Raw genomic sequence first — 23,644 nt, 5'->3', positions numbered from 1 at the left:
TACACTACCTGAATTTGAATGATATACAAATGGTTAATAAAGGGGTGTCTTCACAATCTTTAGCTGGCTCCATTTCCATTCAACTTATCTTTCCACACTACAGATGAGTCTTACTGGAAAACAACTTGAGTGAAGAATACTTGACAAACATGACCTCCAGTAAATATGCTGGGAAGTTATTCAGTAGAGCCTTCACATCTGGCAAAAGCAAACAGATTCAAGTTGGATTCTTTACCAGACAGCATGTGTGGCCTTGGGAGTACCTTGTCACTTGAACCTTTGATTTGAACCATGTGCATCAGTTGTGCAAACAGCCTCGTACTGTTCATGTTTTGGAATACGACTAACAGAGTGACACTGATTATGAAACATTCCTTGTATCAATCATTCCCACTTCTTTTTCACCACAGGGGAAACATGCACTTATTAATATGTAATGTTTAGCAATCCATACCAGGTTCATAAAGGCTGCGGAGATAGTACCTTTGCTTTCACCTGCCCCCCCAAAAAGTGAAAATTGTTTTTATAATGTGGGTTGATAAAATATTAAACATTTAAATGAGGACCTCTTTGTCTTTAATTACCAATTCAAAACTATCAATAGCTGATCCACTTCAATCAACTGCATTTGAAACCGGCTAATTGTGTAATTGTATGTCTGCTGCACTAATTATCTGTTTTCACCACCTATTGGGTAATTCACCCATCCGGACTAATTAAAGGCTAGATAAATACAGTCGTGTGGCTGTCCTCAGGATGGTTTGTTTTGTTATGATACATTTTTAAAATAAATTAACTGATTTTATCAGTTCTTCTTCTAGCTGTTGTTCTTTTTAATAGAGGGTGCCTCAGCCAGCACATTGATGGAGTAAAACGGCTTGTAGTACAAGCTGTGAGAATTCTAACGACTGCAAGTGTTGAGTGAGTGTTTCTCAGACAAAACCTTAACAAGCTTGCAGTTTAAATGGAGATCAAAAGCATTGATAAATTGACTATCTTCCCCAGTGAGCTAGTGAGCTAGCTACAGTTTAGCTGCAAATCACACTGCACTTTGGTATCATGTGTTGAAAGTTGGAGTCTGAAGTGTTCTTTAAATTTTATCCCATAAAACAGAGTGGAGGACCAAGCTCCTGCCCCTGCTTACCCTTCCGACACACATACACGCACACACTCTCTGGTCTGGAGACAGGTTATGGTTTGCATAGCAAGCCTTCACTTAAAATTAGGAGCGTAATGGAAGTAATTACAAGTCTACACCTAGGGCAAGCAGCTCTTCCAGAGATAAACACTTTCTCCGCCAAATTAACACGACGCCCTAATTGAGGGAGACGTCTCTGTCACTCCAGTGAGTACACAGACCAGACATTGTTATCGTACACGCGCTTCCCGATAGGATTTCTGTCCCCTCCCATTTTCTTGGTGGGAAGCATTCAGATACTTGGCAAATCAATGGCTTCCTTTTTAGGTCACCTCTGGTAAGCTCCCAGTGCAGACTCAGGACAGCAGGTTTCTCCCAGCGCTTCCTGCTCCTCTCCTTATGTAAAGCGATTGATTGTGAAGTGGAGTGGAGCTTCCTGCACACACACATCTGTACACCTCATGCAGGTTCCATGTATAACGCAAATCATTTCTGCATTATAGCTTACAATCCACTACAATGACCTTCCCTTCAAAAAGAATCATAAACTCAGGTTGCATGTGGGCACAGTTGATTACAGCTGTAGCATGTGTGAACAAAGCAGTATATAATTATGTATACTTTGGTAGACATTATTTCATATTGAAAAGGAAATTGAGATGAAAAACTCTGCACAGAGTATAATGTAGTACCCCAAGGAGGAAGAAGTGAATGGGGTAAACCTACTGGACTGCAGGCCACTGAGCTCACAGCTGTTTGCATTGTGTAAATGATGTAGTCCTCACACTGCAGTGACACTGCAATAAGGAAAAAGGAAGTGCAAAGCAAAGCTAGTGTAATATAGTCCTTTCAAATATCAATCAATTATTGAAGTTACAAATAAAGATCAGGGAGTAGAATTTTCAGATGTTCCTTATGCAGTTATCCCAACGTAGACAAACTGGTCCTCTCCACAACTGTAAAAGTCAGACTTACCACTACTTTTCTGTCAGGTGTTCATGGCATCCCTCCTCCATCCCATCTCCCCCCTTTCTTTTCACTGTTAAAGATGTCTTAAGTGGGGAGGTCAACAACCTTAGGCCATGGGTATATGCAATCCCCTTGTGGCATTCTAAGCGCCTCTACACATATCTCATTTGCAATATTCATACTTTGAGTGTATGGAAATTCATACCTACTGAATTTCTCCTTTAAACACATACCTTAACCTTGGATTAATTCTCCTTTTGCTCACCTCTTGGAATCTTTTGAAGTGGTGGCCAAGTAAAACTCAGCTACGTGATTGACAGGTTTTACCCAGAGAAGCTTCTCATATTTCAGCAAACCTCCCACTCATTTCTCTTTTTTTCTCCGCCAATCAGAAGTGTGCTAAGTGAGGTGAAGCATTTGACTCAACAGTGGGGCTTTGGAGATCTCACAGCTTGTGACAAGGGGAGAGCAGACGAGCGGAAGACAAGGTGTTCGGGAGCCCTGAAACAGCAGGGTGCGGCCGAGGGGACTTCAAAACCTTGCACATGTCAGAGCCACAGTGTGGCATCGGCGGTTCGGGACGTATCCAATCTGAAAGGCGCCATGCCTAATATTTGATTGTGTTCTCCGGGCAGCCAGTGTTTGGGGAGGGCGCCCAGACAGTTATTAACGACTCCTGCCACCAGGCTGATCTTGAGAACAAAGGGACGGAAGGCCACGTGAGGGAAGTCTGTCCGCCCCGGTAACGTCTCGCCCCGTGAAAATCTGGTAACTGACAACCTGTCTTTCTCTGTTTGTCTGGCCCTGAATTATTTATGGCTGCACGATTCCCCCAGAGCCCAGCTGCAGACATGTACAGCTATTTTAATGGTCCATCTCCTTCGCTCAGTTTAACCTGAGGAGAGGCAGCACAATCCGCGAATTTTACATCCCTGACAAATCCGCAGAATAAATGCCGAGATCCTTGGCTTTGGCTCAGCAAAGCCCCCTCTCGCTGGCCGCTCACAGCGCTCTCAGTCCTGCAATGCCGCTTACAGGGTGAAGCAATCCCGTATTACCGGAAATCGGAGCTGCGCTTTTTGTTCTTCCGTGGGTGTGATGAGAACGGCTGGCTGAACATGCTTCCATTAGAGCTTGCCCGTGAAACCAAAAGCCACCATGTCTGAGTGTGGTCATCTCAGGAAATGGGGATGAACCACTGCAGATTCTCTTTCTGATGGGACCTGAAGGTAATCACTGAAGATAATGATACGTGCAGTTGCTTCGCACTGCGCTTTTTATCCCAGGGACTTACATAGGTTAAAATTCTGATATGTTATCAATTTATACTTACTAATAATTACTGATGGTTATTTACTGGTATTTACTGGTTCTGGGTTTAGTACCTGGCCCAAGGGTACAACAGCAGTACCCCAGAAGGGGGAATTCCCCAGGGGGGAATTGCCTGTTTTATGAACCCTGCTCCATACATCTACACCACACCGCTGCCCTTAAAGTAAACCATGAAGAGAGAGAGGGAGGGAGAAAATTTTAAAAACAAAGGAAAACGCATACAAGGCTGGTTCAACCAACTATAGAGAGGCTGACTTGAATGGGAGGGGCTTCATGTGTACAGTCATGATGGAAAGGGTCAGTGATTGAGGCTGCACTGTGGAGAAGGGAGTCTACATGAACCGTGTAATGAGTAGAGCCATGTCCTCTGACTGGTTCAGATCAGTGCCTCATATAATAAGTCCGTACATGATGGATCCACCTATTTTTTGAATCGTGAATCCTCCTTCTCTCATCACCAATAGTTACAGCCCGACCGGCACTGCACTCTGTCCCTGCCAGCACTATTTTCATTTTCAAGGCTCTGCAGGCATAACTGTTCTCTGCAGCGCTAAATTTAACACCTGAAAGGCTCTGATTAGCTGGTCTGAACACAAAGCTATAATGCACTGTTATTAAATGCAAAAATGCAATGAAAGCAGCAAGGCAACAGAGAAAAAAATAGATGTAGGCATAGATATAGATATATAGATTGACATTCTTGAAACTGAAATTTTTTGAAACACATGGCCACACCAAACCACCAAACTAGTTCATGTAGGATACACACACACACACACACACACACACACACACACACTCATACCTTAGACAGAGAGAAAGACAGACAGGTAGACAGGTGTCACATTCTAACAGTTCTTGTCAGATGTCTTGTTTTGTGACAGTATTTCCCTACCTGAATCCAGTGGAAATCGCTGCCCCTCTGGCCTTCACCCAGGCTGTGCCTTTTATTTAGTGTCCTGCACATGACATCATAGAAAGTATGGCCACCAGATGGAGCTAAATCCAGGCTGTGGAAGGCTGTAGCAACTGACACCCAAGTGTCAGCTTTCACAGAGCTCTGAAAACATTATAATACTGTTTTTTTTTTTGTTGTTGTTGCTTTAACTGAGCTGCAAAGTATCCAAACGCTCCCACGACACACATTATTATTCTACCTTCCTGTCAGAAGAAACTGGAGGTGATGATGTTTTCGAAAGTCTTACATCCATGGAAGTGTGTGAATTGGATGACAAGCACCCCAGTCTGACAGCCTCACAGGAATATGCAAGGCAAAAGGGAAAGCAGGCAGATGGATGGCATGCAAAATGTAAGTGGAAAGATTACAGAGTACTTCAGTGATTAAATGCAGATGTGATCCTGTGGTCAGTTAAAATGGGACAGCGATACTGTGACATGGGTGTTTTGATAATTATCAAGTTAGATTTAAAAAAATGCATATTTTGAATCTCCAAATACACCTGTGTTTTCTTTGTCTCAAACATGCATATCATTATTTACACTTGTTAAGAAATTTTGAATAGAAACTGGTGAATGGTGAAAATTGGGGATTCTAGTGTAAAATCAAGTCACAGTGCAAAAAACATGATGATCATCAATAGTGCAAACATGTTTTTTTTTACTACTCAAATTTTAAAAAGTTTTACCTTTTTAATTACTTACTTTTCTACCTCCTCTTTTGTCATTGAGCCTCGTTTGCCATAATCGATACTCCTGCGCATTGTGGCACAGGCAGACTTTTGTTTCATTGTTTCAATAAGAGATACCCACTACTCTGGATATCAAAGTTGAATCTATCTTGGACATTACCTGTTTAGAAAAACAGGCTAGTGGTTTGTTCTGTGAGTACATATGCATGTCAGTGAGTTTCCAGTAGAAAGGACGGTAAAATTCAAGAACAGAGAGTACATCTGAATACACAAGTACATACTGAATTGCTTCAAACTTGAGGTAATGCAGCACTCCTCCAGTGCCCACAGCCTCCAGGTTCATTTTCTAGGCAGGGCACAGCTGTTGTACGCTTGATCAAGGTGCTTAAAACTGAATCGCTTCAGGAAACGTCCAGCTGTATAAATGCCCAGTCCCCCACTGCCCAAAATGGATAGCTAACAGACGCTAGCGCTAGTTTTCCCGGTTAGCTTCTGAAATGCACGTCGTTAGGGGGAAAAGCAGGTGAGTCTAATGTTTATGCATATCCCCGTGACAGATATCAAAAGTGAGCTCGCTGAATGTCAGACTCACAGAGGAGTTGTCTCCGCTGTCATTCCCGAGACAGGTGCGTGATTTCTGGGACCGCACTGCCTCGTATGGAATCAGACGCGAGCACCCGGTTCCATTTTACTGCATGAGATGATCAAAGCTGCGGGCTGCCTGCAGCCACGTGCCGCCACGGAGGGGACAGCCATTAAGGCGGGGGGCACTTCATTAGACACCACATGGGAAGCATCTGGTTTCATTTTTGAGGCCGGAGGAGAAGGGGAGGGGGGGCACCCTAATTAGCCAATCTTGAGTCATAAATCTTACACACATCTGATTGCACCAAGCAAGCCAATAGGAGCCCCTCACACTTTCCAAAATACACACACACACACACACACGAACATACACACACACACACACACAAAGGTAATAGCTGACTGGCCTCCTCATTTTAGATAGGATCTCTCTCCCAGGGAGATCAGCGTTGCAATGTGACCTTCATGAAGTGGGGTCACAGACCCACCCCTGACGAGTAGGAGGTGGGACACCAAAGGCGAAGAGTCATCCGGAACCATTAAAAGTCATTAACAATGCATGACCTTGCAGACATTTGCCACCTACACCCTCAAATAAGTGGCATCATGAATGCACTCGCTGGCTGTTCAGACAATGGAGGCTGCGAGTTAATGACTATTCATTCAGGCTCCTGTCCGACCTTGTTAGAGCTTTATAAACGTGGGACGTGCTGTCAGAGGAAACCACTGCCATATTATGGGGTGTATAATGGGGTGTGGGTTTCTGTCCCTCTTTACTAGGCCCAGATCTTGTTAGAATTGCTCTGGAGACCCAGCGCGCCTGGTGGCCATCTTTACTCCATGTCATTGCGTGAATCACAAAATTAACCAGCCATACCAGGGAGGCGTGGCCAGAGCCATCAGTTTACCCTCATCTTACTCCTGCTTCACAGTGACGTAGATTCAATCAAGGACATCAGGGTCTAATTTGGTGTCTAAATTCTTATGAAATAACTAATTTTCCCCTCCCAAAATGCGAGCTTTACCCCCAGTGTGACCTCCATCCCTTTTGTTGCAGTGCGATTCCCGATACGCAACTGATCAATCTCGTTTTTCCCTCGCATTGATCTTCTGCCACGTCAGCGTCACCCCCTCCCCTCCCCCCGCCCATCAATCACACTTACAGTGTATAACGTAATCACAAACCCGACAGACACCGCAGAGTGCTCTGGCCATGTTAGATAGCTTTGTCGTTAGCACAAATGTGCATGTACACATGTTGAAGTGATCGCGCTGGAGGAGCGGAAGGGGGGGGGGGGGGGGTGGGGGGGGAACTTGGTTTTTTAGAAGTCTCCAGGGCCTATTAGATCCATCGATCAGGCCGATCCACAGGACATGACCCCGCCGGTGACAGGCGTCCTTGTCCCAGCTCTTGTCCCCCCCTTTTTTTTCTTTTTTACCCGGCACAAAAAGCAGACCCCCGAGACGATCCTGATGGACGCACCCGTCAATACGGTTGGCACCAAGAGTGGCAGGGGCAAAGGAAAGGGACACCTGCTTGCGGGCTGCCGTCTCCCATAGAACGTGTGCATAAATGAATAGAAAAATAATTAAATAAATAAATAGATAAATAAATAAGAGCCTGACGCTCGCTCTGACAGCTCAGGCGTCAAACGCTCGGATGGAAAGCAGCAGGCTTTTCCCGGATAGCAGGGAGCTCCTGCCGGAACATTCCGGCCTCCTCACGGCATGCGGAGTGGCGGTAATTACAGCACTGGCAGCCGGGCTCTTTATTATAAGGATATATTGCCATGATGCAGCCCGCTCTCCCGTGAAATTGAAGAACAGACATCTATTTTATTTGTATTTTGTTTTTTTTTTATTTACTTATTTATTTTTCTGCCCAGCTTTCAACATGCACGGTACATTGCTAGGTTTAGTTTTAGGCTGATGCCTGATGTGTTAAAAGGCTGTTTACAGCTGTCTTTTTCAGGAGAGTGTTTCGGTGATGCAGCGGTGAAGAGGGCGGACTGGTCGTGGCCAGTGGGGGGGAACTGCTTCTACCTGCCTGCTGGGCATGCGTTTGGAGGGATTGGATGTGACAAAGGTTTGAGAATGCGCGACAGGAAATAAAACAGCCAGAAATATTTTAAAAAGCATATAGACTTTCGGCTTCTGTCCCCTGAGCTGACGCATTACGTCCATAGACAGCTTTACAACCTCTCTTGCACGTCACATCAACAGCATTATAACATTTGTACACCGAACCTACAGGTGTGGAGCGAAGCCATTTGCAGGGCTTTTGTCTGAAGAAGACACTGTTGAAATCCCTTTTATTTACAGCGTCTTGCTTCATGACTGTATTGTTCATCCTTGTTCATCTTTCATCTAGATTAAAAAACTCTCTTGACAGGAAATGTGTTTCTAATTGAAACGTCAGATGTTGAAGACATCAATAGATGTTGTGCACTGCTGTTCTTCTCTGTAGCATTCTATTTGATCTTGCCTACGGTAGTACCCAAGTAATCATAAGATTATCTCATTTCTTGCAGGAACATCATTATTGATGTGAACGTTGATATACCAGATAGATCTGATTGAATCCGGGTGATCTATTTGTCTACAACAGTCAATCAAGTACTTTATACAATGAAGACACTTAATTAAATGAACAGTATAAGTGCCAGTGTGTATTTGCATTGTATACTTTTTCATCATTACCATGCATTATGATGTGAACATAATGAAACAGTAGTGTGTTGTAATTTTTAAAAATACATTTAAATTTGGATAATTTTACTCTGTGTCCTCTTTCAAACTAAAAGTTACTTACTGATATCATGACAGTCAATTCTCTTTAAAAGACCCATGATGTAAATCAGATGTGTAAAGCCTATGGAGAAGGTGGGTGGGGTTATCTAAGAAAGAAAAGGTCTTGAATATGGCATTCATCTCATCGGTCTGTTCTCCAGGCTAGTCATGGAAAGTTGCAGTGTATACACTCACCACACTTTACACCCTTCTTTGACTGTTATACACCCATGTCACATAAAGCCTGGCAGAGAAGCTGCCCTGGCTATGTTCTGGTTTGGTTTTCTATGACATCACTATAAGTAATGGTGTGGAGAAGAACACTCATGTAAACACACCACCACCAGCTGCAGGTCCGTGTGTTTGATGGTAGCCTGACCTATCCCCTCCATATGTTCTTCAGTGTTATTTCCCTGTCGGTCTGAGTGGACTTTTTGTTGTGACCTATTGCCAGCGGTACGGCAGCACGCACTCTCTGGCTTTTAAAACCTCCTCCTCTCCCTTTCCCTCTCCGCTTTGTCAGACTCCATCAGCCCTCTGTTCTTGAAACGCTCTTTCAACAACACATCTGACCAGCTCTCACTAAGTCCTTTTGTTCCCCCAGTGATTCCAATCCTTTGTATCTTGTCCTATTTTTGCTTCCATTAAACAGAATTCCCTCCAGGCGCTCAGATTTAACTTTTTTGTTTTTCTTCTGTTTTTTTTTTCTTTCTTTTTTGACCCATATTTTTTTTCCCTTGTCTGTATTTTTCAAGGGTTGAGACCATCGCTCACGTTGTGTGCGTGTGAAATTGGCAGAAGATGGATAGACAAAGAGAGCCTCGGCTATTTCTCCCTGTGCCTCAAACCATATTTTATGCGCACTGCGCTGTGTGTGATCATGTCCTTATCAATTAGAGGACAATCAGCAAGAGAAAACACGGCTCTTTAATCTCATCAGTTTTCTCAAGAGAAGTCATGCGCCAATGAGATCATCTGTACACATTGATCTTTGATTTATCCCCAGGACTCTGAATGTATTCTCGTTCGGTGATGAATTTTGATGGACATCATGGACAACAGCTTATGCATAATATGTCAATACAGTGGATAGCTGCATCTAAAACTAGGTGGATAAGAGCCAATAAGTGACAGTCAGGATGCAATCTGAATGACAGGAATGCTGTGGCTGACAAAATAGATTTTGAAGAGGTTCATAAATCATACATGAGAACACCCTGCTACCATATAGCATAGATATATCACATATGTTGTGAAGTATGAATCTTTAAAACACTGGCCCTGCTGTGGCCAGTCATTCAATGTTATGTGCCACGCTTCATTGCTGACATACTGGTCTGTTATACTTTGTATCCCATTTCCATAGTTCTGGGTCAAAGGCTGGTATTAACTTCTGGAGGTAAAACACCACAAAGCTTTTGTTGAATATACGCTGAGATGGAGGGAGGGAGGTGGTGGAGAGATGATATTTCTAATAGCTGGGCGCTGTATGAAACACGAAGGGCTCTCACACCATTATCACTGACTGTCTGAGTGTGTGTGATGCAAAGTGACAGCTGAAGGGGGCGGGGAGAGCAGTGAGGAGCCGGGTGGGGTTGAGTGGGTTGGGAGACACGACGTGGCTGGGGACAGCCCCGCCGGCTACCTGCATCCCGTCATCCTCTGGAGCCGTCACTGCGAAGACACCACTGAGGGAGGCGCAGGGACGGGGAGCAGAGCAGGCCGTGCAGTGAAACCGTCCTGCACTTACGGCAACACCAGAGGTCACTGGACCCCACGTTTCCATTTCCCATCCACAAACACTGGCCCACATTGTTGCTGTTTCTTTACTTGTTTGAAGAGCAGGAAGGCTTCATCTGAACAGTGAAGTGGATGACCCTGACTTGCAATTCGAGGCGAAACAGACATGGTCGGGGTGCCTTTATGATGGCTTTGGTCATCATAAAGACAATTTCCCTCCATAAAGACAATTTCCCTCCAGTCACACATTTTACAGTTGGGGAACTACTTCCAAGTTAACTCCATGAGAGCGTTTTTTTCCACAGCATTATATTCACCAGACCTCCGCATCCTCTGAGGATCTGTGCCAGGCTGTGGTCCCCAAATGAGAACTCCTGTTTTAATGCTGCCGCACATTAATATCTGTCCGGTAATCCCTGCAGAAAAGCCGAAACCCACATCTACTGGGTTAAAAATACTCACCCTCACCCACTGCAAGGGAGAACAAAACAGTTGCTTGTTGCTCCGGTACACTGTGCTCCTACCCCATTTCCCTCTCATCCTTCCTCTGCTCTGACCTGCTTTTTACCACACTATGACACCGCCTCATAAGTGACATCATATGTCAGTCAGTCAACAGTCCCCGCCTCCTTCCTCCCAGTGCAAAGAGCTAGAGCAGAACAGCTCTGATGACGTCAACCTCAACCAAAAAAAAAAAAAAGTTGAAATTGGTAAGAAATTAACCTTTGAAATGGCTGAATGATCTCAGTCTCATCTGAGATGTATTAATTAATTAAAGGGCAGCAATCACTGCATTGGGTATCGCACTGGAGCGGAAATCCCCCTCTCACTCATGGCAAGGCGGTGACGGAGGAGTCATCATTTTTCACGGCAAGACACATAATCTGGGATCCAGATTTTATCATAATTGGATGAGGAAGATTTATAATCCTCCTGAGCGGAAGACCTTGGGGGGGGGGGGGGGGGGGCCTCCCCGACTCCCCCATCAGCTCACTCAGCCAAGTGAGTGGATTCCATGAACTGCCCCGTCCGGCCGTCACCGAGGCCGATTCCGCCTCTGTGCTTTATTACATGCTTCAATCAATATATTGGTCCCGGGGGATGGCCGATCAATAGCCCATTTGGAATATTTGTGTAATGTTCTAAAGCGCATGTTGTTGTAGGCGCTGACTCCGAGTGAGGCCGTGCAGTGGGTTTGAAACAACATCACGGGTGCCTTTGCTGGAAAGTCCGGGCCCCAGTGGAGCGATGGCCGTCTGGCGGGTCGGGCTTCGCAAAAGGGTGCGAAGTGCAGAGTGGCCCCCCCCCCCCCCCCCCCCCACCACAGGCTACCCGCTCTCCTTTTAGGCCACCCCTCCTCGGGGAACCTGTTATTATTTGAACAAATCTCCCCATTGGTGTCAGCCTGGTTAATATAATGGAGGCTGCCAGCGGACTTGGCTGCTCCCGGCCACAGAGGCCAGCGGAAAGAAGGCACAGTTGTAAAAATATATCCAGGGCTGCTAACGAGGCTAGCACTACTGATGTGCTGCACTGGAAGCCTGAGCTTTCCTGCTCACACACCAAAGCTGTGACAGTTTCTGTTCCGCAGACAGATGGCCATCTCTGTGCCGTATTCTCCCTGTCATTTATTTAACAGGGATTCCACCTGTGGCACCTACACTTGCTATCACCCCTGAAGGAAAAAACTCATTACGCCACACTTTAATTTTGCAGCTGTTATGACATTGCTCCACTCTACCATGTGTGACCCTGTGTGATCCTGTGCAAATTGCAGGGGGACCGTAAATATGATTCCAATGTGAAATGATTCCGCACTTCTCCCCGGAGTTGGGTTCAATTCCATTTCCATTCAGCCGATCCAATTCAGTTCATGAACTGAAAACCGCCCATCATCTCCTATGAAGATTTTTTTTCAATTCATGAATTGAATTTATGTTCATTGCCTGAAGTGAGTGAATTGCAATGGAACAGAGTGCAGGTCTGCTTCTCACAGACAACTGGCCACACATGAGAGGAATGGTTTGCACAACGAAGAGAGAATTTTTTAACAGAGGGCTTGTTAGCTGGTGTTCCAAAATGCTGAGAAAGCAGGATAGTTCTTACCCCAACACCTGCTTTTTGGTGTCAAGGTCGCGGGGGAGGGGACGTGACGGGCGCGTGGTGGTAATTACCTGCCGTACCCCTGACAGGGTTTCGGACGGTGAGGTGCTACTCGAGCAGCGCGGGGTGGGTCACGGAGGGGCCCCCTCCATAAATCCCAAGAATTCCAAACAAAAAGGCGGCTGTCTCATGCTGGCTGTCCGAGCCCGCCCCTGTGTGCCGCCACGGGCAAAACGACGGATTTATGGGCACCCCACCCTGTCCCGGGCTCCATTAATCAGCACCGGGGGTGTGGGCGGGGCGGCGCACCTCGGAGTGAGACATCCAGCGGGGCGCTCGGAGCCACTTAACCCACGCAGGCCGCCCCGCACGCTCATCTGAATACGATTAGCATGCTCTAACGGGGCCAGAGCAGGGCGCGGTAATTAAGGCTCCAGCGTGCAGAGGCAGAGGGTGAGCGGGGAGGGCGGCGGAGCATCCACCCACCGCTTTACAGGCTCTACCCACTCTTCTCAATATCATCCAGAAATGACACCAGCAGCAAAAGAGTCGACACTTGAGCTTAGCTGTATACCACGCGAGTCACTGTCACTGACAGCTGCGTCTAAGGCCCCAGGTTAGCCCTCCGCCGTAACACTCGAATGCGAAACAATGCTAGTATCACGACACTAAGAACAACTGTATCACTGTCATCGCTGTTCGCCAAGCCCTCCAGATGGCTCATTAAATAAAGGAAAGCGATGTGATAACACTCAACTATTAAGCAAAGCGCCTGGGCTGTGACTAGCATGCTAGCACCTGAGCTACTCCTTCAGGAGATGGCACCGGTAGCAGCTAATTTGGTGCAAATCCTTTGAGTGAGGAATTAACTCTGTCTAAATTAAAATGCAATTAACATTTAACCAAGTAAGGATATTACAATGAATAAACAACCATTCCTCGGAGGGAAAATGTGAAGCTAAATAAACCCTGGTGAGGCAACTGAAAATTGGATATGATTGAATGTGAAGCCCACCTGCAGTGCATAAGCTGGAAATTACAAGAACTGGAATGGCCACAGCTGCCTGCATTAAATAATGGAAAAAATCATACTTTTTATATGGATGGCAGTATTGGAAAATGCAACTGGTGCAGTGCAGCCTGCAAACAGCTTGGCGTGCAATCACTCATTCTTGCTGATGTCCCTGCACTTCACTCTCCCCCATCTCACACACACACACACACATGCAAACACATATGCATGCACACGCGCACACACACATGCAAACACGTATGCACGCGCACACACACACACACACACACACACACACATTCCACTTTCTGTCATGAGGCACCCAGCATTGCCACCTGGTTTCCATGCTCCTTTGCACATGTGATCCATCAGCGTTGTCACAGCATTTCCCATTCGGATATCAAGTGCTTTCTCCATGCAGCACCATTTTAAACGCACCCCCCCCCCCCCCCCCCCCCACACACACACACACACACACACACACACACACACAACTGCATACTTCAAAGAAACTATCACTATTATTGTTATTATTGGTAGTAGTAACTGTAGTAGTAGTATTATGATGGTATTGTCAATATTGTTGTTATCTTTATTAGTATTATGGTCATCAATGTTGTTACTATTATTATTACTGTTTCCATATTATAATTATTGGCGTTGCTTCCCCCATCACAGCGTCAGTCCTTTGTCTTGTCCCACATATAGTTGGTTTTTTTTTTGTTTTTTTTTACTTTTCTTCTTTTTCCCTCACTCCCTTATTACCTTTCATTGATTTTGTCCTTCTGTCTGTCTCCTTGTCTACCTGTTCACCAGTCTGTCTGTCATTCTACAGTATGTCACCTGTCTGTCTGCATGTTTGTTCGTTTGCCTGTCCACCTGTCTCCTCTGTACACAAGTATGTGGACTCAAATAAAATTTATAAAAAGAAACAAAAAAAAAAGAGAGAAAAGTACGATGTGACTCCCATGTTGGAGGGGTGGTGGCGGGCTTAAAAAAAAAAAAATTAAACGGACCCTCCTTCTGCAGTCTGATGAAGAAAGCCTCTGCTGTGAGAAGCGGTTCTTTTCCTTCCTCGAGGCCTCAAGGAGGAGCCCTCCTCTTGCATTAAGAGCATTCGTTGATGCAGGCCTGTTGCTGGTGGCTTTGTTCAGATATCTCAATGCAGCTGCTCAATGTAGACAATGTGATGAGAGGGGAGAGGGGTTTCTGCTTTCACTAAACCATGCTGTACAGCATCCCACCTGTCTGGACCCAGGATAGAGATGATCCCTCTTCCTTGCTGGATGGCTGCTTGTGGTTCACATGGCTTGTGCCAGCCACAAGAGTATGCAGTTCAAAGGCATCACGAGGATGGCAGCAGATTTTAATCACTGATGCACTGTAAGAATGACTGAGGTTGTGGTTCAGCTCTAGAATAACAGAACTATTGTGTAGCAATAGTTACATCAAATGAAATCTGTGACTGGAAGGGGCAACCCTTCCCCTGCATGTCTGGAGTACAGGTTTGCAGCAGCGGAGGGAGGAGAGTGCATATCCCACTTTTTGGGCAGGCAGTGTCTGTAAGCGCTGATCCAAGATCAGTCTACCCACCCCTTCAATCCTGCACCGTAAGCAAAGAAACAAGCGATCGAGCTGATCTCAGACCAGCATTCACGGGCACTTTTCTACCCAGCGCAGATATGGCTGGAAAGGTGCCGTCTGGATGGCTGTGACTGCTGTCAGGTGCCAGTTTGGCGGGAGGGCGGGGGGGGCGGCAGCGGTCACGGGGGCGTCATGACTGACAGAGATGCGTTCTGATGGCACCGGGACCTGTGGGAGAATGCCCTCACCGTCAGGCACGTCCATCTCCTGCACCTCACAGCGATCGGCTCTGACCGATCCTGTCAGCCACCGCGCGGCCTGCGCTGAGCTCGGATTAACGGACAGGTGCTAAAAAAAAGAGAAAAACTTCGAATGCAAAACGAAAAAAAAATGCTGTCGAATTTAAATGCTAGAGGTCCTATTGTGGAGCATAACTGTAAAGTTGTATAAATTGCATATAATAAAGTTTACAGTTTTTTACAACCGTTTTCACACTTAGGTCAATACCATGCCCACTTTTTCAAAACTTTTAACACAGCGTGCTTAACAACCATGCATATGAGCACATCAGTTAAAATTTCGTGCAAAATGCACTACAACCACCAAAACACTTCATACTTCACCCAAAAGTGACTCATGCTGCCATAACTATAGCAAATGCTCTCTCCCGGGAAGACTACTTTGTCACTCAAAATACAATGGACTGAAAAACAGAAACAACTTGAAACATTGCAAAATGCATATATTATGCGTTGCCGTATCCTCTGTTTTTACATAGATTAGCACTGCATTGCAAAAAAAGTCAAGTTTACAGTACATATTGTAATACCAAACAAATAAATCTAAAATGCTGCAATATGCCTCATGACAGCTCTATGCTACAATTTCTGAGGTATACTATAGTACAACAAAAAGTCTGCAGATGCTTTTCATTTCTAGTACAGTAAGTGAAACAACAACACATGATACTACCACTAGAAGTCTGCTGTAGCCCTAATGCTGATCCATGGTGTACTCTGTGTTTTGGGTCAATTTTTTTATGAATTTCACATTTACTGCAAACATTCTCCCTTGCCTTTAACCTTTAGAAAAAATCTTTAGCATATCTTATCCACCTCTACAATCCCCCACGCCCCATACATACTTGAAGCCAAGCAGCTATCATGACACCAAGGACAAACTTTTTGATCTGTTGTTTTGCCTGTCACAATACTGTAGATACCACTATTGAGCATAGCAAATTTACTGTAGTTCCATTTTTGGGTCACTTTCTCTCACTGATAGCCCATGACTTACATATACATTAAGGAGCAGGACTCGTAGCCGAAAGGTTGCCAGTTCGATCCCCGCTGGGACACTGCTGCTGTACCCTTGGGCAAGGTACTTAACCTACAATTGCCTCAGTAAATATCCAGCTGTATAAATGGATAACATTGTAAAGAACTGTAACCTATGCAAGTCGCTTTGGATAAAAGCGTCTGCTAAATGAATAAATGTAAAATGTAAATATACAGCAGTAGTGGAAAAATCTCTTCAGTGACAGCTACATCTATATTTTGCTTAGATATATGCATTTCAATGCAAATATGACCACTTTTGTATAGATGGTAACAAGGCTGCAAACGAAAAAACTGAATAAACTTTTTGCTAAATTCAGAATAAGTCTTATTTCAGGCATATAGTTTCATTTGTCTGTCAAAATGCAGCGTATTTCCATCTACAATGATCTAAATTTTGTTAGGTTTTGAACTGAAAGTTAACTGTTTTGAACAGAGTATCTAAATGTCTGCAGAATTTGCTGTAGTTGTACAGGATTTTGCTGGTGGTGAACATTGACTGAGAGAGGCATTCATGAATTTTGGAAGACGTGGTGATTGAATGCATGTTGTAGCAAAGCAATGCAGAATTATACACATAGTCTAGTGATATGGTGAATGTGTTAAGTGTTTTGAAAAAGTGTACATGGTATTGAGACACGTGTGAAAGTGATTGTAAAAAACTGTAAATAAAGAGGCCTTTTTTTAAAAAAAAAAATGTATTTTATTCAGGCATATATTTAATACAATAAACTGCTCTGTCATTTGTAATTTCTTGTATATATTATTCATATTTACCAATGCCAAGCTGGCATACATTACATTTTTTTGAATGTTGTCCTTGCTGTACTATGGCAATGGATATACTTTGATAATAGTTGTTTATGTATGGGCTTTGAAATCTATAAGCAGCAAGATAAAGGATATTATGTATTGCTTTGCAGTGCAGCGTAACATTTTAGAAATATAGTGAAAACAATGATATGCAATAAATCTGCAATTTACGCGCGCTCCTGCAGAGTAATGCCGCTGCATTATCTTCCGGACTTCGGAGCTCCACAGTTAACTGCAGATGGCCTGTGTAAAACCGTGACATCAACACGTCATGGCGCACAATGTACAGGCATGATTTATACAACACCGCAATCATCTTCCTCTCTCCTTTCATACACAGGGATATAATTACACTCAACAGCATTTGCCTCTACACTTGGTGCCTGGATTGATGCGTATGATTTATTCACTTTCCGACAGTTTCTAAATAAGCACCAAGCCATAGTATAACCTTGGCGCATTTAAGGAAAAGCAGAAACCTCGCTGTCACTTTGAATACAAGAGACTGCAAATATGTAAATCCGTCCTCGTTTTATAAACCTCGGCGAAGGCAGCAATTACTGTCTGTGTGTTTAATTTCCTCAGCGGTTCCTGTACGAACGCGAGAGAAACCCGAGAAACCCATTGCGTGCTTTCCATTATGATGCGTTTTAATATTTAACTGTACGGACCATGTTTAGCGCGCTGTACTCTTAGGGAGACGTAAATGCGCGGATGCACGCCATCAAAACGCAATTTATAGAGCCGTGTGTCCGTGTTTAGTCGCTGAGGCTCGCCCTCAGCATTTCAAACCGGTAGTTTTATTGTGGGCATTGTGGGTTTATTGTGTGACTTAAACATGAGCCAGCTACACTTATACAGTGTGTTTTATGCATGAGCTACATGGTGCTATTCCGGCCGCTCGCGTGTTGGCATCAATACCTGCTCCAGCGCTGCACTTTTCACTAGGCTAATCAAAGCTCCATGCCACAGGGCTCGACTCCACTTCTCTCGCATCCAGGAATGCCACAGAGTGAATATTAGATTAATATTTCACAACACACCAACGCCAGTCAGACAAATCCGTGTGGACAGCCCATCAATAAATGGCTTAAAGATTGATGGAATTCGTTGTCCTCCGGCCACACATGAACTCACTCCCGGGCGCGAATCCACAAGTTATTTTCGGAAGACTTTTTTAGTTGTCTCCCCCGAGCAGAGATTGGCTGAAATACTGGAACAGTACGGTTGGTTGGTAAACATTCTGCTACTTCATCCTGGAAAATTATACGCACGTGCCAGGGTTTAGTATTAGCCCATCTTCTCTGAATTGACTCAAGCAATTAAGTCATTTTGTTGAACAAACACTCTTTTTCCCACGTTCATGTGGAGAAATAATGCATTCTGCATTTACACTGTCACGTAGAGGATCCTCTCATCCTGAGGGAGAGAACAAGAGTGCATCTAATAAAGTTGCAGGAACAAGCAACCACCTGCACCCAAATGATAATACTAGAAACTTTATTTCATTATGACTTCTGTTATTCTGTTATTATCTTCTGTTATCTAGACTGTGCCTAATTTACTCTAATGTGGTGCTCAACCCTGGTTCTAGAGGGCTGTAGTGCCTGCAGGCCGTTTAGCTCCGGTCCTGCAGGTACACAGTCCAGCTCTTAACTATCTGGTCAAAAAATTAGCTTATTTACTGTTGAAGTAAAGTGCATTAAAGGAACCTCACAGTGTAAGCACAGTAAGCCTTCCGTAAGCAGTTAACACCAATCAGTATTGAGTAAATACCATATTTTAAGAGCTAGTTTTGCGCCACCTTAAAATGGTAGCACCCATTGACCATTTTGTTTTTATCTGTCTGAAAACAGGGCTAATAAAAAATGTGCCATGAAATTAGAATAACTTTTCATACTGTTTGTTCCTGAACAGGGGTAAAGTAATAACATGCTCCTGGACATGGCACACCATGATTGACAACTGAAAAATCATCCATTGCTGCATTTATCCCTAAGGCACACTTAGTCCCCCCCCCCCCCCCCCCCCCTCCCCATGGTCTAATAATAATGGGCATGCATTCCAAAAAAAATTACTAAACAAATGCATTGATACAAACTCATATGAATAGCACAATATATTATGCACCATTTCACGCTTCCTCTTGCATTTGCACAGCTCCTGGTGTTTTGCTTTATACCAACTCTTTAAATGCATTCCATCCTACCTGTCAGTAATTAGCATGTAATTAAAAATGAGTAAACTAAACAATCATTCTCAGCGCATCCTTGTGACCATTTTTTTTCCATTCAATTTGCATGGCAAACGTTCCCAACACTTTTAATGAACTTGTGATGAATTAAATATTAAAACCGAACATACGAGGAGGAGGCATAAATCTCCACGGAGACCTTAACAATGATGAAACTGAGCTTTAGATTGTCCTGGGATGGATTTATGTTGCGAGCTGTCCGGACAGCCCCTTAGTCTCAGAGAATTGTTTGTCAGAATGCGCTCAGTAATTTTCCGTTTTTCTCAGTATAAAAAGCACAGCCGGGAGGGGGCTTCAGCACAGGTTTGAAGTAATGCAGCTCATTTCTGACAGAGGGGATTAAGAGGTTTGACTGGGGGAGAGTCTCTCGGGGGAACCTGTGGCACATTTGAAGGTTAGCTCTGTAATATTATGCCTATGTAAGGCTGGTAGTCAATTCAATTATTCCATAAAGCCTCCGACAGCAATTAATTTACACACTGAGCGTTGCCAGCAAGATTGAGGCTTCTTTGACCTTCTTTTGCACTCCATAAATGGCTGGCTGTACAAATAGCTTCCTCATGCAATTACATGACTTAAGTACCACTCTCTTTCTCCCATGCAATTGCATCACTGACTTCTGGATGTGTATTTATACAACACACTAACCCATACACACACACACAGACATGCATACATATATGTATACCATGGCTACATTCTACAATGTAAAATTCAAAGAAAGACATTAAAGACAGTAGGGCAATGACAACATAATATGAGAAATTAATTGTTGGGAAGACTGCCTGTGCTGCTGTGGGGTCCTGTATACCTTAAGCTTACACCTATGGAAGACACACAATGTTGAGAACATGCAAGCTTATTCTCAGGAGATCCCGAACATGAATGTCAGCTCAACCTCCTTTCTGCGGCCTTTTGTTCTACAGCAACAACTAATAACAGCCATAAATGGGTCTGTTCAGGCTCAATGTGATCTGAGGGCATTTCACTAAGGAGTCAGCCAAGCTCCATTTGGTTTGTCCTCAGTGTAACCAGCCACAACTTTTATCCGTGATACAGAGTTAATCTCTTTAGGAAGTGCAAGTAGAGGTCTGCTGAATTGGCACCGATGGTCGGGGCCTGTGCAGTGATCAGTACAGGCAGCAACACATGTAATTAAATTGCAGAGAAATGTTTCCCTCAGCAACATTAACCTCTGACCCTTTGGATCTCATTGTTCCCTTGGGTCAGTGGGACAGTAGTGTGGAATGCTGGAAAATTGTGGCTGTCAGACTGTCTTGGAGGATTATGAAGCATTTTTTGTACTTTATTTCAGACTTGGTACCCATTTTATGACACCTTTTTATTCATCTTTGAGTATTGTGCACAAAATGCCTGTTTTGTATAACAGGTTATACTTTCTAATTTTCTCCAGAGTGGGGTTAGTTATATTCCATATGGGTTCCTCCCTCCATATGTTGGCTGCCAATGTGATTCAATGATCTGTTCTTTACAGGTGTAACTATAATACATTACCTTCTGTACATGTTTTTCTTTTAGACAAAATACCATGTTGTTGTATCATTGCAGTTGACACTCCTGAAAATATTTACACATGGCATTATGTTGCATTGTTTTGAGCAACTCCCTGAGCGTTTTGGCCATAGGGTTAGGGGCAAAAAATTCTTTCATTGGTTGTACTTTAGTGATATTTAGGGACTCTGCTTCTACCAATGGCTGAAAGGAAGGAACTTTTTTCCCCACATTCCTTCCCAAGAACCTCCCCATGTTTGTTAACAGACTCGTCATTATCACCACAGAGATACTTCAGCTTTATAAGCTTGGACCAGACAATGGAATCTGTGCAAGGCTTAGTACATGAGCAGAAAGATAGGACACCCATTTATCAATTAATCCTGTAGGCATGTCTTCATCTCAGTGATTCTCCTGCCATGAAATACCCTCCATATGGTACCCTTGGCACGAGGTAGTTTTTTTCCCCCTCAGCGGGCGGTCAGGGAGGAGAAGACGAGGATTTGCCGTGCATGAAAAAGGTGCTGACGCCACAGTCCTTGAAGGTGGGGGGCGTGCGAAATTGGCTCTCCTCATTCATTCTATTATGGCGCATGCTCCCTTCCCTGCTCTTAATTATTTAATGTAATTTAAGTAATTAAACTCCCCCTGGGACAGAAAAGCCCTCTGATGTAAAGAGCGCTCCTGTCCCCTTGTGCAGTTGGTAGTGAGCGGTGCATGATGGGCACGTCCATTTAGTGCCATGACACAGTGGAGACAGTGTTGTGGCTGTGGATCAGGGCTACCTGGACACTGTGTTTTTGGAGGGAGGGCACAAATTAGAGTTTAGGAGGTTCAGTCCCACTGGGAATCATGGCTCTCAACAGCTGTGACACTACTGGAGGGCTGAGAGGGACACTACAAACCCAGCTGCCTACTTTTATTTAAACTGTTTAACAAGGAGTCCCTCGAGTGAACTGTGGCCCCTTTTTAGAGCCCTGGTGCTTCGGTCCACCCAAACCCCAAACTCCTCTCATGTCAGCCCCTGTAAGCAGTGATCCATGCTATTCCAGTGGACCCATGTCCACCCTTAGAATATTAGATACCAATTCATGGGGATGATGACAAAGAATTTCCAGATAGACTGTCTGACAAGAGTGGGCAGACATGTGCGAATGTACACTCCCACACACAGAGACACACACATGTAAAACACACATGCATTCTCCTGGCCCAAAGCTGTGATCACATTCTTCCTAATAGTTTAGTATATTGCTGAACTCTTATGAAGAGTGTGAGTGACCCATGCACACTGTTTGTCACATGCCACACCATCTACCAATGAGAGCAGGAGGTTGGAGAGGCCTGAGCCGAAGGAGATGCAAGATGAGAAAGCGGCAGTTAAAAAGACACAGCCCATTAAACCAGGGCCGCACCGAAAGCGCGGGCACAGGGTGACGTCACGTGCCAAGGAAGGGGTAGCTTAATTAAAGTTTTATTGGACAAATATTCATGTGCATTTAATGACCCCCCGAATCACTTCATTCACCGTGAATTATGAATCCTAACGAATAGACGGGAGGGCGATTAAGCCAGAAAGGGAAGACCTGAGGGATGAAAGAAACTAGCCCGCGGAGAAAGACTGAGGGCAAGACGAGAGAAAAGAGCATGACGTCAGCGCAGGCCACTGGCCCGGCCCGGGACGCGGTGACAGCGATCCGGGCGTGTTTTACGACCTCGTGGATGGAAGACGCGGGATACATGCAATAGCGGGAGAGGGTGCATTAATAACAGCTGGCGTGACACGTGACATCGCGGTTTTCTCCGGCAGAAAAGCTAGGTGCGCCCTTAAATCTTACATTCAATACTCAGAAGTGTCCGCACAATGATTAAAATCTGACATAAAAAATGACACCGCTGGCTGTGTGGTGTAGGCTACACACTCCGTCGTGGGGATGTAGAGTCATACGGAGTAATCATGCAGAAATGTGGAATGTATTAAAATATTACTAAAACAATGTGACAAAAGTACAGCAATTTGTATCTGGCTATTGTTGAAATCTATCAACAGTCTGTCAAGCCAGTCTGGTAAACAGCATTCACAGGGAACGCATGGCAAGAATCAGTTTGTGATAAGAATCCTCGCTGTTAAGCCAGTTAAACTACAGGTTTTAACCGTCAGCATTTTGCAATGCTTAGCCAGTATTAAAATGATAAACAAGATGACAAACCGAGTAGCTGCATGCCAGGACAGTGCTACTGCTGCTAAAATGCTGTACATTTCACAAGCAGCGTCATTACTGCTTCAGCAGAATTCACCATTCAAATTTTAGTTAATATGAAGCTGAATCATTCTGGCAGAAATTTTGTATATATATCAGAGCTTGCTCCGAGATGCATCAGCAATAAAACTGCTGAAGGGTGTCAGCCATTCAGGACCTTTCTTTCATGCATATACATACGGGTATAGATAGATAGATAGATAGAAAGATAGATAGATAGATAGATTGATTGATTGATTTACAAATAGACCTACAAAGACAGTAGTGTACACACTGATATGGAGATAGTGATATCTGTTTTTAGCATTGTTCTGTTTCAGGGCAAGCATACCCAGTTCTTCATTGATGTGCTGCTACACATTTCCTCTTCTCTTGACAGTACTGGCACTCTCCATCCACAGAGATTTCTTTAATATTTTAAGAATGAATGTGCTTCAGACATAAAGTACTGGCTCTGTCAGAGAGGAAATATGTCAAATGGATTCAGGTCTTTTTCCATTAAGCGTGCTTTTCTCTGATTCTCTTTTCATCTGACTTCAGTGTGGAGCACCAGGTTTTCACCAGT

Source organism: Megalops cyprinoides, chromosome 9, assembly GCF_013368585.1.
Source record: "Megalops cyprinoides isolate fMegCyp1 chromosome 9, fMegCyp1.pri, whole genome shotgun sequence".
In the NCBI taxonomy this organism is placed as follows: Eukaryota; Metazoa; Chordata; class Actinopteri; order Elopiformes; family Megalopidae; genus Megalops; species Megalops cyprinoides.
The sequence above is the reverse complement of the archived record's forward strand: the minus strand, read 5'-3'. Positions refer to the sequence as shown.